The 14,412-nt window shown below is 45.9% G+C and overlaps 1 long non-coding RNA gene across 1 annotated transcript; it reads left to right on the top strand.

Annotated features, from left to right (window-relative positions):
- Positions 1–2,459: 2,459 nt before the first annotated feature.
- Positions 2,460–13,516, top strand: LOC137446072 (uncharacterized). Its single transcript, XR_010988568.1, has 3 exons — positions 2,460–2,561; positions 10,153–10,287; positions 13,051–13,516. It is a non-coding gene; the product is annotated as an uncharacterized lncRNA (long non-coding RNA).
- The last annotated feature ends 896 nt before the right edge of the window (positions 13,517–14,412 follow it).

Genomic DNA, 14,412 nt, shown 5'->3' with positions numbered 1-14,412 from the left:
GTGCAGTTGCAGGGAGAAATGGTGAAGGAAATCAGTGGCAGCCCCAAATCGGGGTGCAGGAGCAGTGCAGCGGCAGGATGGGAGAAGCTCGGTGCGGGGCACCGCACCGGGGTCAGGAGGTGGCAGTGCCTGGTCCAGAACACGCTGCAGAGAGCTTTGCTCGAGCCTCACCTAATTCTGTATTCATTAGTCTGCATAAATTAAATGGTATTACAGCACATTACTGAACGGGTTGATTCAATTTCACTGGAGTTTATTTGCTTTCAGTTGTTACATTATCTTTTGAAATTAGGCAAATTAAATCAGCTGGTCAAACCGAGGTGAAGGCTGAGGGGGAAGGCACAAAAACAGGCTGCAAACCTGGATTCCTAAACAAACAAATGCCTTTTTCAGGCATGCTAATTTCAGGGAATGCTAATTAGAACTTAATGCATGCACCAGAAACTACTGCAAGAATATTAATGGCACAGTACAAAGAGAAGTCGAGATGGAGTGTTTCAGTGCTTCACTTTTGTGGGCACATTCCTTCTGTTAAGATGGATTGTTAGGAAAAGAAGGTAACAGCCCGGGCATGGGGCTGCATTCACCCTCAGACAGCTGATCAGAGCCCGGGCACTTGCTGAGCACTGATGCTGAGCACACAGAGCTAGGATCACTCAATAGATGTTTCCACTTCAGACGCGGTCTGCTCTTTGTAGTCAAGCATTTTGCAGCATCTGAACTGTTTCAGTGAGTTGTAAATTTCATCAGTGTGCCAGGGATGAGCTGTCTCTACTTACAGTCCAGACTCTGGCATTTAGGGGAATCAATTTTTCTGAGAAGAAATGTACAGCCAAGTCTTTCACAGAGAGTTTATCTGCTGATCTAAAGTGTGTTTCTCGCTCTCTAGGCTCACTTGCTGTACTTCTGATAGCTCATTTATTTCACACTGACTCTGTTAAGCCTGCTCTTGAGTAACCCCATCCACCAGAGCTGTGCTCTTGCAGGCTGTCAGGCCCTGCAGTGGTGGGTAGGCACCTGCACTGGGAGACCAGTGTGCATGAGCATTAGCTCAAAGTCTGCACTGCTGCTGAACACACTGAGTAAGGACTCAGCATTCCTTGTTCCTTTTCCCTGCCATCTTCCTGGCTGAAAAGCTTACTTACAAAATGACCTTGGGCAGTTGAAGTCTGGCTCTGAGGTGCTCAGCACCGTGTGCCCTGTATCCAGTCTTTTCTGCAGTAAAGCACATCTGAAAGTCAGACCACTCCTTTGTCTGTGCTGTGGCTTCCACCTTGTGGAATGGGTAATAAAAATTCCTTCCTTCTTGGAAATGGCATAAAGGGAACAGGGGATCTGGAGTTTCCTCTGTGTGCAGTTAAAAGCAGGATTCTGGTATGAGCTGCAAACAGACCTTTCTTTCCATTAGCTAGTTTTCCTATGCCTCTTGTGTGCAGGGGGAGTCACTCAGCACTGCACAGATAACCTGTTTCTTTTTCCCCACTAAGAGAACGCTGCTTGAGCGCAGGAAATCCACCAGAGAGCTCATAATATCTGAAATAAACTTGACTTGCACCTGCCAAATGCCATCTCTGTTGCAACACTCCTCTGTATTCTGTACATAGATTCTTAACCAAGCTGAATTATTTCATCTGCCACAGAGGGATTAAACATGCCAACAGTAATTATCTTTGCCTTATTCTCTGGCAGTTGTTTTTCCTTAACTATGCTCAGAGGTTCATTATAACTTTCTCCCTAAATCCCTTGCTGCAGAAACCTATCAAGGTATCACTTGCTGGCACAGCAAGTGCTGCCACGTGCGTCCACTCTTGCAGACCCAGGATGGTCAGGAGGCTTTCACTCATAAATTCTAGTCTGTGGTGTGCTGGTTAAAATCCCAGCTCAGCTTACACTCTGCTTGGAAGCCTGTTTGGCTGCTGCTAGAAACTGATTCTCATCTGTCAGAGGACTGAGGGGTTTGTTTTGGTTTGGTTGTTGGGGTTTCCCCCGCCCCCGAGTTTTGTGTTCTTCACAGTAAATATTTAGTGCTTTGAATTGTACTGACAGTTGAGCTGGCCTTGCAGCCAGAAGAACTGGCAGAGGTAGAGGGAAGAGAGCAAGTGAGAAGAATGACTGAGCTTTCAAAGATCTGCTACCCCCCAGCAGCGAGCTCCTGAGCTCTCTGTGTTTCAGTTCATAAAACAACTGAGAAGTATTTTGCAGACAAAGTATTTCAAGTGCTGCTTATCAAAAGTACAGAGACCCGCGAGAGGGGAGGGAGGGAGGGAGGATGCAGCTTCTCACCTGGGTTTATAGCAGCAAGGCTGCCTCCCTTTTGTGCACTTAGCCAGCTGCCCTTTGTTTTCCTAGCTGAGGCAAATGACCGTCTTGACGATAAGTAAAGGTAAAATCTGGAGTGTTTTTTATCTGGAGGGAGCTCAGACACAGCTCTCTGTTCTCTCTTCTCCTAGATTCATGAAGTCTGTGGGGGGAAAGAGAAGCCAGCACCACTGCTGCTTTTTGGTTTGCTTCCCAGCAGCTGGGTTCCCTATGAGAACACGACTGAAAGGAGAGACTGTCAGGTAAGTGAAGTCCCTGGTTTTCCCTTTAGAAGTGGCACTATGCACAAGGTAGCATCGCCAGGCAAGCTTGAAGCAGCTAAACACACAAATCAAACCCTGGCTGATGGCTGGATTTGGATGGGAGATGTGGGTGGACTCGGAAGGCAGCGTTAGGGTCATTCAATTGCAGAAAGACAAAAGCTCCCCATCCTGGGAATATCAGCAGTGGCATTAACAGAAGAGAGATGTGGCTTGCAAAGCAAAGGGATTCAGACAATGGAGGAGCTATTGCCATGGAAGGCCACTGCTCCCAGCAGAAAAGACACACTGGGGGCTTGTACCTACCCAAAAGTAGACCTCTCTGCAGTGACCTTGGTGGCCTTTCTGTGTGAGCCAGATTGCTCTTGAAGATTCTGTTTTCCCTCACATAATGGCTTAAATGAGGCTGTGGAGGGGCAAAGGCAGCTGCCTGCCGTTGACACGGGGGTGGTTTGCTGGGCTGATTGACAGTCTGCTGGGCTGGAGATAAGCACGTTTCTCCAGTTGTCTGCAGAGCCCCTTGCCTCGTGTTAAATCATTCATGTCTCTAATCAGCGAATCCCAGCTCAAGATAAACACTTCTGCAGAGTCAATAAACTTAATTTTTATTTTGATAATTAGATCCTAAGAGCCACCTGATTTTGCATTGAACCAAGACTGTAATTTCAGCAGCAAACATCTGATATTTTGTTGTAATGAAGAAGCTAAGAATGAATAGAGCCACAGTTTTGATTAATTAGGATTTTGTTGCCAAGGAATTAATCTGTTTTCATTCTCTGTGGAGAAAAACCCCAAACCCTCTCTAAAATGAGTTTCTCAGCAGGGATAATTATAGAGATGCTGAGTGAACTCCAGCAGCAGATACATAGCAACATTTCTTTGTTTTCCTGGATTAAGGGACCAAATGGGAGGACATAGATGACTGGTAAATACTGAACATGGCTATTGCTGTTCCTCAAGTATGAGATAAGCCAGCCCTGGACCCAAACCTTCCTGATCAGTAGCTATTTTGGGGCAGGTAAGAGAGAGTTGAACTCAGACTGCAATAACTCAGAGCTGTGTTCACACAGAAATGGCTCCAGGGTAGAAGTCTACACCAGTTAGCTGCTGCTCTGTCAACTGAGGAGCTGCTGTAGTAATATTTTACTCACCTGTCCTTCCTGAGCTGGTCCTCTGGACTGATTCCCATCTTCTGCTGAGGCAATGGGGCTGATGCTAACAGAACTGACAAGCCAAAAGCTGAGGTAACTGTGCTGCAGTAAACTTCACTGAGTTATCTACAATTTGTAGTTGTGAATCCATGTGTGCACAAAGTGAGAGCATGTGAAATTTCCATGGGTGTGAGGAAATAGAGCAACCACTTAGTATTTGAAAAGGTTGCTTTTTGCTGTTCCTTATGACAGCAGGAGATGCATTTCACTCAAATTTCAAGGAATAAATGCTTTGCTTTGCTAAGGAAAGCTACCAGGCTTAGGTGATCTGTAATCAGTTATGTGTCACTTGCCATATTCCTGCTCTAATACATCTCTTTAGGATGCAAAAAGCTATGTTCAACATAATGACTGCCAGGCAGCACTAGAAAATTCCAAAGGTAGCTCTCTGTGTCAGAAGCAGGGATCCAACTGCTGCAGTTCAGCCTCATCAATACTGGTAAGTGGTTTAGATGTGAGTAATTGAAACTTGCTGCTATTGCCTGCTTCTAGCAACGTCTGAAACTGAGGAACCAGAAGACAATGCCCAGATGCTTGTGCATGACTGAAGCATTTTATTGTGTGGCTACCTCAGAGTAGGCAGTTTAGAAGCACTTGGGGGGGAGAACACTTGGGCTCCTAAACTTCTCTTCTTCATTTTACTGTTGGCAAACAAACAAAAAACCACCCCCACCACCCCAAAGCCCTGTGTGAGGCTGCCTAATGGTGGAACAAACAGCCAGGCCCTGCTGTTCATAGTATCAGTCAGGGTTGGAAGGGACCACAAGGATCATCTAGTTCCAACCCCCCTGCCATGGGCAGGGACACCCCACACTAGATCACCCTGGCCAGAGCCTCATCCAGCCTGGGCTTAAACACCTCCAGGGACAGGGCCCCAACCACCTCCCTGGACAACCCATTCCAGGGCTTCACCACTCTCATGGGGATGAACTTCCTCCTCACCTCCAGCCTCAATCTCCCCACCTCCAGCTTCATTCCATTCCCCCTAGTTCTATCACTGCCTGAGATCCTGAGCAGTCCCTCCCCAGCCTTCCTGTAGCCCGCTTCAGTTACTGGAAGGCCACAATGAGGTCACCTTGGAGCTTTCTCTTCTGCAGACTGAACAGCCCCAACTCCTTCAGTCTGTCCTCATAGGAGAGGTGCTCCAGCCCTCTGATCATCCTTGTGGCCCTTCTCTGGACATGCTCCAGCACCTCCACATCCCTCTTGTCATAGGGGCTCCAGAACTGGAGGCAGTACTGCAGGTGTTAGCATAGTTGAAGCTGTAGTGATGACATTTTCAAATCCCTTTCTCTGGAAGACATGTAGATGACTTTCTTATTAGTACCAGGGAAAAATTTGTAAAGCAAAGAAAATCTTTGACTCCAGGAAGCTGCATTTTATCTACCAGCCCTCAAAATACCAAAAGAAGGTATCAGAAGCTTGAGCTGGCATCCTTTCCTTCTTGCTAACAGATGTGCTTCTCTCCCCCTTTCCTCACACCTATGGGCTTCAACCTCTCCTGTGTCAATATTGAAACTGCTGGTTTTGGTGAACTAAGAAAAGGTGGTCCTTCCAATCCATTAGAGTGATAAAATATCATTGCAGTTCACAGCCTACCTCCTTGAGAGGCTGTCACAGCAGCAGCAGAGCAGAGATCAGTTAGAAGCCATGCTGAAAATTGCCATTTCATTCTACACATTGCTGTAGATGAGGAAACAGGCGACAGAAGAGTTCCACCCCACTGCAAATCCCATCCTCTGAGCTGACACTTAGTGCTTGGATAATAGTGGGAATATAGGGAAAAAAGATGATAGCTTTGTGTTAGTGACACTGGAGTTATGGCTGAAGAGGGGCTTTCATTATGAGCCTTCATTTTCAGGCACTTAGAGCTCTCTGAATCTATTACCCTTTGGGCTCCCATTACACATGCTTGCTTGCAGCCCAGAAGGTGCTTTGTGGTTGGTTTGTGTAGGCTTTTTCCCCCTCTATTCTTTCATTATATATATACACACATTTGTTTATTTTACCTAAATACATGGGAAAGAATCTTCTTCATCTCAGCAACAGTTCAGATACTGTTTTTCTGCTTGTTGGTGTTGCTGCTTCTGCAGAGGCCTTTGCTGCAGGAGAGGAAATTTCTTTTACAGGCTGAAACTATTCAAAGGCCTCAAAACCTGCCTGCTGGGGTTTGGTTTTTACTTCTTGCAATAACCAGGGAATTCTTCCTCAAAAAACAGGGAACAAGAATCCTGAGGTGTGATATCATGGTTCAAAATGTGAATATGCACTAATTTATTCATGGCAAGGCTCTGTGTCAACAGTGGCTACATAGCTGAGTAACAAGAACAGATGATTTCTAATGGATTAGAGCAGGATTCCACCCTTCTTTATGTTGTGGTGGGGAAAAAACCCTACCTCTGTTTCACCAACAAATGGCACAAATAAAAGGCAGAACTCATACACAGCTTGGGTTTTGACTTCCCTAACTCTCACAGACAATGAACCCCTCTTTGTTTATCTCCACTTGATGTGGGGAAAATGATGGGGAACCAGGCAAGTCCAATCTACTGCTATGGCTTCCTGATGGAGCCCCTGACTGTCAGTCCACAACAACAATAATTTCAGTCTAAATGGATTAACTGAAAGGATGAATTAACACGGAGGGGTTTGGGTTTCAGTGAGGAACTGCTCTGTGTGCCTGTGCACATGCACAAAAAGAATGAAAGATCAGCAAAAAGAATGAAAGATCATTAAAGACAAACAAAACCCAGATCCCGAGGGGGAAGTTTCTCTGACACATCCATGTCTCATCTGTAGTCATTCTGAAGTTGCTTAAGATGGTGAATGTTGTTTATTTGAGAGAGCAGGTAGGCACTTGATGGTTTTCAGCACCACTAGGAACAGATCCAACAGCTGGCAGTACTGAAACAAGAAGGGGTTTGTGAAGAAAGAGCATCTGCAGAGAGCAAACAGTTAATACATGCACTCTGGGGTGCTCCTAGGGCCACTTTGCCCCAGGGCTTAGTGCTGGTAATAGCATCTTGAAGTGAGACACAGCAAAGTGGCCCTCACCCTCGGGGTTTCTGTAATGCCCTAAGTCCACAAAGTGGTGCTAGCAGCACTGGCTGCTGCTGATCTGATGAGCACTGGCAGGATGGGCTGGGTTGGTAGTGGGGGATAGTTGATGATTTTTTCTGGTTGTTGTTTCTTCACACTCTTGAAGTAAAGAGGAAGATTTTAGAGTTCCTGTGTCTCAGATAGTGGCCTCATCCTGTGAAAAGGCAGAGCCCCTGAGGAAGGACCTAGACTGACTTTTAAGTCCACAGAAATACTGTCTTGTTTTACCAACCTACCACAGGGCATGCTAAGGAGAGACAGAGCAGGGGAAATCCAAGGCTGTGCAGCACTGCATGCTGTGAACACAACTGCTGCAATCACAACCCTAAGCCTTCTGACTGCCCAGCTGCCAAAACCAAGGAGCTGGTTTGGAAGGAAGGTTGGGCAGGGTAGAGATGGCATCAAAGTGATGGCCTTGAAAATAGGTGGATGACTTCTAAAGGAAACAGTAAGTCTGAGCCTAAGGCATAGTCTCATGTTCTCTCTTCCCCTTCCATCACTTTTCCCCAACTCCCCTCCCTCAAATCTCTCACAATAGCTTGGTCAACAGCATTTTCTTGCTTCATTGGTTTTGAAAAGGACTTGCTGTTCCCTGCTGTTAGATTATTTCCAGGAGACTGTCTCAGGTCAATAGTTGTAACATTCTTTGCTCAATTCCCTCTCAGCAAAAAAAAATTAAACCAAAGTAAATAGTGAAGTGGGGAAGGGAAGCATGCTTTGATTGGCATGACAGGCTAGTCTTCTATGGAACCTTCTCTTTCTTTACAAGAACCTGCAGTCAGTTCTCCTGGAAAGATTCCTCCTGCAAGGGGTAAGCAGTAGCAGCTAGGTTTCAGGTGAAATGACCAAAAAAATTGCCTTTTATTGGCATTCATTTTATTGTCCTCTTTCCTTGCTCCAAGAAGTCTGGGAGACACTGAGTGTACCAAAGAAATAAGGAAATGAGCTAAAGTCCACATCAGCCAGGTGTGCTTACCTTGGATATTGATTCTTCAGGTTTTGTTTCTACTCTTCTTCAGCTTTATTTTAACCACTCAAGAAAAGGCAAAAAGCTGCCACCTGAGGCACATGTTGCCACCAAAGTCTTCCACAGCAGCCAAGCACTGCAGAGCAGTGGGGCTGACTCCTGCTATTTCTTGCCTGTTGGGGTGGTTTGCCAGCAGCTGTGAACAACTGGTTTATGTTCAAAGGTGTTAGGTGTAGGCTTTGCAGCTCTGGTGTATCTGCAACTGCTCTTCCTTCTGTCTTCTCCTTCCCCTCAAAGTATTCATTTGAAGGTGGACTGACAGTATGAAACAGAATAGAATAGACCAGGTTGGAAGAGACCTTCAAGATCATCATGTCCAACCCACCTAAACAACTAACCCATGGCACCAAGCACCCCATCAAGTCTCCTCCTGAACACCTCCAGTGATGGTGACTCCACCACCTCCCCAGGCAGCCCATTCCAATGGGCAATCACTCTCTCTGTGTAGAACTTCTTCCTAACATCCAACCTAAACCTCCCCTGGCACAGCCTGAGACTGTGTCCTCTTGTTCTGGTGCTGGCATATATAAATGCATTAGGTTTGTTTTGCACTCCAGTAAATTTTTGGGTGATACCAGGATGGATTTTAATGTTCTGTAAGTGCTTGACCAGAATAAATTAGCCTGGGAAGAGCTACCTGCAGAGAAAGCAAAGACAGTTGTGTTAACTGCAGTGAGAATCTGTTAGTGTGGTGTTGAAACGGGACAATGTGTCATCACAGGCAAGGGGTGCTAGTTTTACAGCACACAGAATGGGGAGAGAGCCCAGCAGGTTGATTTGACAGAAGTGAACAGGACAAGTCAATATTGTGCTAACCTGTCTTGGGAACACACTGCCTTCATTCCTCATGGGGCCTCTGTAAATCTGATTAAAGCTCTCTCACATTGCTGTGATTTGTAGCTGCCACTCCAGGGTCATGCAGTTAGCCAGCAGCCCAGCTGCATGCCTTGCTGAGACCCTGAGCTCTACTCTTACTTCCTTGGTTTTGTTTGGCCAGCTTGGGACAGCCAAGGCAGCAGAAGATCTTTCAGTGTCAGTTGCATTTCAGAAGTGTTTGCATTAGTAGTTGGCAGCATTGTTGCCATGGAAATAATTAAATGATAAGAGAATATTAGCTCTGAGTGAGTGATACCAACAGCAAGAAAAGCGTGTCCAGTGGGGATAGGAAGGTTCTCTTCCCCCTTCTACTCTGCCCTGCTGAGACCACACCTGGAATATCGTGTCCAGTTTTGGGCTCCCCAGTTCGAGAGACAGGGATCTGCTGGAGAGAGTCCAACAGAGAGCTACAAGGATGATTATGGGACTTGAACATCTCTGCTATGAAGACAAGCCGAGGGCTCTGGGGCTGTTTAGTCTGGAGAAGAGAAGGCTGAGAGGGGATCTGATCCATGTCTATAAATCTGAGGGGTGGGTGTCAGGATGAAGGGGCCAGGCTCTTTTTGGTAGTGCCCAGTGATGGCACAAGGAACAATGGGCACAGGCTGGAACACAGGAGGCTGCATCTCAACATGAGGAGACACTTCTGTGTGATGAGGGTGACAGAGCCCTGGAGCAGGCTGCCCAGAGAGGTTATGGAGTCTCCTTCTTTGGAGACTTTCAAAACCCACCTGGAGGTGTTCCTGTGTGCTCTGCCCTAGGTGATCCTACTCTGGCAGGGGGCTTGGACTTGATGACCTCTGGAGGTCCCTCCCAACCCCTACCATTCTGTGACTCTATGAAAGCACATCCATGTTCATCAGCTCTCTAAATGTACAGGTCAGCAGTGAAGCCCATCCTAGTAATAAACAAACAGGAGCAGGTCTGGAGTTAGAGCTTGGTTTGGAACAGGTTACACAAGATAGGTGTTATCTGCTGCTTTCAATCTGGAAACCTGTTCTTCCCACTGTCTGAGTGTTTGGATTTGGGAATCTGGTTTAAGAATGAGCTTGTTGCACTTTCTCAGAGGAAACACTTCTTGGGTCTAAGCAGCTCCTGGCAGGAGAGGCAGATTCAGCCATCCTTAGGCTCCCTTACACATTCCTTTTTTAACAGGCATTATTTAGTGTAGATCCACAGTTTAAACACCCTTGCTGCAGTGCTCTGGGGGAGGATTCTGAAAGTGAGAAATGAAGGTAAGGCAACAGCTTGTCAGGATCTAAGAGTTTAGCACTTAAGCATCCCAAAAAGCACTTCCACACCTGAGAACAAACAATCTACAGCTGAGATCTAAAAACCTTCTAACTTTCATGTTTTACAGCTCCATACTGAAGAGCCTTCCTGAGCTGGTGGAGGTGTCTGAGGTCTGCTAGCCTGGGATAAGCATCATCTTGATCAAAAACTTTGGGTACTGAGAAGTGGATTGTGTGTACAGCATCTAAGGAGCATTGAGAAGGTCTGTAAAGAAAGGCCTTGTCTCGTGATGACCTAGGGCTTGTTTGCTTTCCATAGTGTGAAATGAGCTTCCACCTGTAATTGCAGGTTTGCTTGATTGATGTGAAGCTATTTTCTCTGTAAGCAGATACTTTCTAGTTTCTAGCTCTGTTCAAAGTATGAATAATCAGTTACACAAAACCCCAGCCCAAAACCTTGGGGGGAAAAAAGGGGAATTGCATTTTCTAATGCCCCAGGACAGCAAGAACTTGAGCTAGGAAATGACATGCCCTTAACACTGCTGGTGCCTCTTTCACTGAATGAAAGCTGTATAGCAAGAAAGATTTCTCATTATATGACTACAGCACAGATTCTGCTGGGAAGATACAAGGCACTTCCCCTTGGGGTCTTGCTTAAGAATCTTTACAGCTTGGAGAACTGCAAATATGCTTGAGAGGAAAGTGTGTCTGTGACCAATGGCAACATGAAAGGGGAAGACAAGTTGCAAGGCTGCACAGAATACCTGCACCCCCCCTTGAAATGCCACATCCTCCTGCATCAAAGGCCTCCCTTGCTTTCTGAGAGCTGCTGCTTTTATCATTGCTGCCTTTGGGATGAGTTCTGCTAACTCTCAGTAGAGTTATTTATATATGGAACTTGCCAGCTTAGCAAAGGCACAGCAGTTTGGCTGGTCAGTAAAGATGGAAGTGCATTTGCATCTATTGTGCACTGTGCATTTTCCTTGCCTCCATCCCAGTGAGTGCCAAGGCTCCCTCCTCCTGCTGTGGCTGTGTTCAGAGGCTTTGGGTTTGAGTCTGAGCAGGAAAGCATTTCTCTAACTCTGCTGTCTGGGTGAAGTCATTTCATACAATCCTGAATGTTGCAATTTGTAAAGCAAACCCAATTCAGTACAGAAGTGACTGTAAAATCCAGTACTTCTCTAGGCTGAAATGAAGCTTAATGTGCTCCAAACAACTCCTCTGCTTTTTGCAGTCTGATCTATTCCTTGTTAATTTCTGCTACTACTTTTGCCATTGTATCCCCATTGGCTTCAGGTAAGCAGCTGCCCACACTTCTTATCCATTCTTCCAGTGCTGTGAATTGCCTTGAAGGCACCTAGGGTACAAATGAAGAGGACAACAGTGGATTTTCCATCTGGGTTCAGTACTATATGAAATGTTAGGAATGCTATTTCCCATTTGTATCCATTCAGCTCTTTGAATGTCAATCTTTAAATCATTACCTTTTCTCTCAGGACTGCAGTGAGGCCTAATTCATTAGTGTCCATGGAGTGCTTTGAAATCTTCAGATGAAAGAGATTTTGGAAGTGCATAATATTAATATTCAAGCCAAAATGTGACCCCACAGTCTCTCTCTTTCTCTCCCCCTAGCTCACCTCTTCCTGAAGGTATTTGTAATCTCACAAACTTATCATAGAGTCATTGTTTTATCTTTGACATGCAGATAATGGGAGTCTCTGCATGGCCATGTTTCAGAAGACTCTCTTTCATATTGACACAGCTGATGTAAAAACTTCATAGCAATGCTTTTAATCTTCTAGTCACAGTCTCTCTGCTTCCCCAATTAAAATGGGGTCCTGGTTAAATCCAGATGCATCTTGTAGGGCTGCATGGGTGTTGAAAGATTCATACTGCTCTCTCCACAGGCTTATATTAGGCAACAGAAGTTCCTCTGTCACCTTTGTGTAACATCAGCCTCTGAAGCAATTGGCATAAGACAATCATCTCCAAATGCATCATTTGTTTGCTAGATGGGAGCCAGCCTCTCTGTCCTACCATCTGCATTGGTTCCTGTAAAGCAGAGTCTCTGCTCTCACAGGATGAGAGGATAATTCAGGTTAGAATGACCTCTGGAGAGCTCTAGTCCAACCTTCTGCTCAGAACATGGTCAGCTGTGAGATCAGACCAGGTTTCTTAGGACTTCATCCAGTCAGAAAGCATCGAAATATCTTAACCTACCAACTTCTGTCTGGAGCCATTAGATCATCCATGAACCATCCATGAGATGCTTCTGTTTGCACTACAATCTAAACCCTATGGAAGCCCAGGACAACCTTCACACAAACTGATGCAGATGTTACTATTGGGACACAAGGTGGTTTCTTCCCCTCTGTCTGACAAGATTGTCTGTGGGCCTTGCCAGTAACTTCTTTCCCTGCAAAGAAAGTCAGGGGGGTAAGCAATGAGAGTGAGCCTGTGGGAGATAAGCCACCAGCCTCTCTGACATGTTGGAGTCCTATCTATTGAAGCATAGAGAGTAAGGAAACAGAGGCTGCTTTCTCAGCTTCTTGGTTTGAATACTGGAAACCCTCCTTTTCCCTGCTAATGCAAGAAATTCCCTCTCTGCTGTAGCTACCAATTAAACTCTGTGGAAAGTTGCTTTTCCCAGGCACTCATTAATACCCTCAGTCCACATTGGGCATCCCATACTGCCTTTCATGGTCCCCAAGAGCAAAGACTCAGTTTCCTGCCTTCTGAATCAGTGTGAGAAGAGTGACCCTCTGCAGAGTGCTGTTCTTATGGCTCCCAGCTGGGTAATGCTTTGTGTTACTGCAATCTTTGCTGACAGATAGGATGGAGAACTCTACCAATGGGGAAAATCCACCACCAAGCTTGTATTCAAAGCTCAGTTACAACATTCATGGAGTCCAGCTTGCCAAAGACAGAGCAGCTAGTCATGTGTCTTAGAAAATACCATTGTAGTGTCTCTCCTCATCCCACTGGAGTTCATCTGAACCTTTCTGACAACAGGTCATTTATTTCAGGATTAGTCCTGCCTGCTGCTGCTGTGCCATTATCCTGCTCTTCCAGTTCAGCCACTTCAAGTCAGCAGAAAACTCAGGTGACCTCTTTGTCTGCAGCCAGAGCAGATATCTACAAGCCAGTTGTGGAGAGCAGCTTGTTTGAATCTGTGTTTCAATACTCAGCTGAGCATATGTTTATTCAGATTTCTCTTTAAAGTGTGGGCTCTGGAAGCTTCTCCTGTATTACATATGCAGCATGTGCTGATAGAATCTGGAGTTCTGAGCTGATGGTAATATTGCTACTAGATATTAGACTCAGGTTGTCTCACCACCACTTCTCCCTCAAAGGAGAATTAATCACTGACTTAACAGGAATGCTAATAGGAGTTGTTGTTATGCATATGTTGATGTATTTAATTTTGTTCAGCCTGCTAGGTCCCCTAAGAAAACAAGCTTAGCCAACCAAACCTAACAAGCTTTCACTTGAGTGTGTATAAATGTTAAGTAAACAAAATATTTAGTGCTGCTTGTGCTCGCAGTCCTCAGCTTCATTAGCCATCTTTAGATGCAATCTGTAACCTTTTGCAGCACACATGACTAATGTGTGAGACACATTCTGTTCAGATGAAAGGGGAGGTGGGAAATATGTTTTGGAGAACTTGGGTGGAGATCTCCTGAGATGCTCTCAAGGCATCCTTCTCACACCAAGAAAGATCTCACACCCTGACAAGTGTGAGGTGTGGGGCTTGTCTCAGATGGCCTTTCCACTGGGTAGCAAATAACTGAGGCTGTCCATGGTGTCCCACGGGCCAAGCAGGAATCCTCTGGTTTCACAGCAGTCACAGGCTGAGGCAAGCATGGTGTGAGGGTTAGTGTGTCCCACTTCCTGTGGCAGCCTGAGAAGAGGTTTGTTTCCAATTAGTAGACAGCTGGACTTCAGAGGCCAAGGAGGCACTGACAGCAGAGAGAATTGTAAGAACACCACCACATCTGGCAGATGTTCAGGGAAGACCTTGGGAATGCAGACAAAGAACCAAGGTCTGCTCTTAGCCTCACCTGCCAAAGCAAGGATGATCTACCTGCTGCTTTCCACCTCTGTTTTCTCTTCAATCACACGAGCCAATGTCAATATTTTGATGCCACGACGCAAAGTAAGAACTTGATCGTGAGGGAATCAGAGGGTAGCAAGCTGCCACTCTCGCAAGAGTTCTGGTGTCCCAGGGAGCCATATGTGCTGGCTGAAGAAGAGAGCAGGCTGCTTCAGCAGTACCTGAGGACTGGTAAATACTGGAGGCAATGGCTCAGCACAGTCCTAACTGGCCCTTGCAGTTGACCACAGAGGATGCTGCCTGACCATGGATGAAGGCAGCTACCTTGAGGAGA

This window comes from Melanerpes formicivorus, unplaced genomic scaffold (assembly GCF_026170545.1).
Source record: "Melanerpes formicivorus ecotype bairdi unplaced genomic scaffold, bMelFor1.0.p_v2 SCAF_16, whole genome shotgun sequence".
Taxonomy (NCBI): Eukaryota; Metazoa; Chordata; class Aves; order Piciformes; family Picidae; genus Melanerpes; species Melanerpes formicivorus.
The sequence above is the reverse complement of the archived record's forward strand: the minus strand, read 5'-3'. Positions and strand labels throughout refer to the sequence as shown.